The following is a 3563-nucleotide window of genomic DNA, read 5'->3' as shown; positions in this document are numbered from 1 at the left end:
AGTTTTGTAAGTAGCTCATTTCTTTTTAACTAATAGTAATATTAACTGTAATATTCCCTTTTTTATTCTGTTTTTCTTCCTTGGCACAGTCAGATTTTAGAGTTTTCATATCTTAGGTAAAGTCCTTAAATCTTTATCCAGCAACTTGGAGATTTGGGAATTTTGATTTACATAGTAGACAACCGATCATTATGTAGAAAGTAAAACATTAACTTGGATCCCACTCACTGAGAGAGCAGTTCATAGTGAGTTAATATGTAATAATGTAGACAATTTCTTTTTATGTCTGGCACATTTTCCCATTAACTTATCCTAATTTACTGAGGAAGAGCTTTGTTTAAAGCTTTTTCTTATGGAAAGTTTAAAACATAAAATCATGTAATGAACCCCTTTGTACCTGTCACACAGTTTCAGTAAGCAATATTTTTGCCACTCTTGTGTCATCTATATCTTCACCTATTTTCCATCTCCTACTAGATCATGATAATGATTTATGGTTCTTTTTTTCCCAGGTAAAATTTACATACTCTGAAGCATACACATCTTAGCTGTAGGATTTTGGTAAATCCATAGGCCCATGTTTCCCACATCGCCCACGTGCTTACCAAGACACAGAGCATTTCTCATTTCCTTCTTCCTGTCAGTAGCCTTCCGTCCTGAGGCAATCACTATGCTGATATTTTTCACTTGTAGGTTAATTTTGCCTGTTCTAGAAGTTGTATAAATGGAATATTACAGAACATCCTTTTTTTAATCCAACTTTTCATTGTTTCATTCATGTTAATAGCATAAGCTGAGTACTAGTCCATCATATGGATTTATCATGATATGTGAATAGATTTAGCTACTTTAATATTGGCTTGCAATATATATAGTTTCCGAAATAAATTGGCATCTAAAAATCCAGTAAACTATAACTGCCACTCTTTTTTTCTCACCCTCTACTTTAACCATTACATAAATATATAATATATAAAAAATATATATTTAATTTAATATATTCTGAGTTAGTATTGTGCTTAATTTATACTTTAATATATTACTTTAATGTGTTGTTCTGAGTTAGTATTGTGCTTCAACAAGTATCCATTACCTTCAACTTTTGACATTTTAAAGTTTATATAAAACCAATACTGGGCGCCTGGGTCACTCAGTCGTTAGGTGTCTGCCTTCGGCTCAGGTCCTGATCCGAGTGTCCTGGGATCGAGTCCTTCATCGGGCTCCTTGCTTGGCGGGAAGCCTGCTTCTCCCTCTCCCACTACTCCTGACTGTGTTCCGTCTCTTGCTGTATCTTTCTGTCAAATAAATCAACAAAATCTTAAAAACAAAAAAGCAATACCTAGGGCACCTGGGTGGCTCTGTGGATTGAGCATGTGACTCTTGATCTTGACTCTCAGGGTCGTGAGTTTGAGCCCCAGGCTGGGCGTGGTGCCTACTTAAAAAAAAGCCAAATATTTAAAAATAATTGATTTTGTCAGAAATGGATTTTTTGAATGACAAAAAAAGTTTTCTCTGGAAAAGAATCATTTTACTTTCCACTAAACTAACGGCATAATAGGTAATGCCTTTTTTTTTTCCTTGTTTTTCATTTTCTTTGTTAGAACCAAGTCCGTGAGTTCTGAGTTGGAAGCAGCGGCATCTGCTGTTGCAGATTTTCTCCCTTTTGATAAGCAGACAACCAAGTCAGAGCTGCTCAGGCAACTCCAGCAGCATGAGGAAGTCTCAAAGGCACAGAAAGATGGAGAAAGAACTAAAATTAGGTTGGTGTATCAAATAGTTCTGTCGGTAATGCTGGTTTTTCAAAATAGATTCTTTTCATGTGACTGGTGAGTAATGTGCACAGTATATCAATTTATACATTAAATATTTCTCATAGGTGGAATATTAGTATTTTTTTTTTAAAACTGACATGTTAAGTAAGATTGCAGTCTTTCAAAGATCAATGGAATGGTTAAAATTTTTCTTTCGCGAAGTCACACGATTTCTTGTCCCTGAAAAAGAAATGATAAATTTGGTATTGTGATTAAAAACAAGTAAAAGAATAAGACAGTTTCTCTGAGAATATTAATTTTTTTCCTGTTAAATAATTTGCTGGTCTTATGTACAGTATGATCATCTTCAGGCCTGTTTCCTTCACTTTTACTCTTATCCTTATGTTTTAGCTGATACCTCCTCACTCTGCCTCTCATCTCATTATTTTATGCCAGATTTGAAGTTGATATAGTACTTCAGATGTCTGATACTGTTTCATAAGTGACACTTTTTTTTTAATAGTGTCACATCAAAGTGACACTTTTATGTTTTAAATGAACATTTCTGAAGAATACCTTCAAAAGTTGTATTTCAAAAAGAAATATAAATCTTAGTGGTCTGTGGGATGTGAATTAACATATGACATATAATCTTTCATTTAAACATAATGCTTTGTGCTGTTATAGTACATGGAAGTGAAATATGAATTAAATAAGGAATTTCGTGTATAAGAAAGTTTATTACTGTCCTGTAGCTACAGTTTCTAATACACTTGACCTTTTTCTTATTTCAGTGTCAGTAACATAATATCAAATATGAAAGTTGTCAAATCTGCCACAGGTAGAGTTAGTACAAGACCAGTGCATCAAATTCAGTTTGATGAAGGAACTGACAGTTTCATGGGACAGAAGACTGATGATCTTAAGAAAAGGTACTCAAGCTTTGCAGTCTGGTTTTGTTAGCTTTATTTGTTTCTCTGTAGATTTACTTTATTTTGTGCATGTTATTGCTGATAGGTATTTGAGCATTATGGATGCATTTATATCTCTCTTCTCACCCTGAATGTACCATTTCCTATAGAGGAAACGATGTTCTGGGTTTAGTAGTCTTGTGCTTTTCTATACCATTAATCACATTGGGCCCTGCCTCCTATTTATCCCTGATGAGTAGAGGTCTCCTGATTTAAGGTAAGTGGAACTGATTGAATTCTGAACAAATGAGCACTTGTGAGAAGCATTATTTTTCATTCTGATATGTACATAACAATATTTATATAATTTTTCTATCTCTATATAATTATCATTATTCATACCTTAGAGAAATAATCTGCCATCAAAAAAAAAAAAAGAAAGAAAGATCCATTATAATACCTTAAGGTGGTAGATTATTTGTGGCAATTTGAATTTGGTGATTTGCAGACTTAAAGATGCTAAGCCATGCCTTATGTAATTATTTTATAATAAAAAGCTGTCTGTATTTACAGAAAGTTTCTGTTTTCTCTCCTTCAAGCCCATGAAGTAATAGTTGGGGAAGGGAAACCAGATATTTAGTATGCTATAACAAAAACTAACTGATCTTGATAGAAGGGGGGGGCTTACAGTTGGGAGTGTTTTTGACATATTATGTATTCTTTGGATTTTCTTTTAAGTATAATCCCAGCAAGTTAATCAGAAGTTAAACTACTGATTTGTACAGGAAGATTGTAAAAGATAGTCAACTGTTAACAAAGCAAGTTCAAGAAGTTACAATGATTTAGAGAGATTTTCTGAATTACTAATTTAAAGTGATTTTATGCCTATGACATGTTGGAT

The 3563-nt window shown here is 33.4% G+C and overlaps 1 long non-coding RNA gene across 1 annotated transcript; it reads left to right on the top strand.

The window, feature by feature from the left end:
• The first annotated feature begins 1605 nt into the window (after positions 1-1605).
• On the top strand, positions 1606-2684 carry LOC111140515. The gene is made up of 2 exons (XR_002640159.1): positions 1606-1760; positions 2546-2684. It is a non-coding gene; the product is annotated as an uncharacterized LOC111140515 (long non-coding RNA).
• The last annotated feature ends 879 nt before the right edge of the window (positions 2685-3563 follow it).

This window comes from Enhydra lutris, unplaced genomic scaffold (genome assembly GCF_002288905.1).
Source record: "Enhydra lutris kenyoni isolate GAN:26980312 unplaced genomic scaffold, ASM228890v2 scaffoldscaffold2305, whole genome shotgun sequence".
NCBI classification, from domain to species: domain Eukaryota; kingdom Metazoa; phylum Chordata; class Mammalia; order Carnivora; family Mustelidae; genus Enhydra; species Enhydra lutris.
This window is presented reverse-complemented; position numbering and strand designations above follow the sequence as displayed.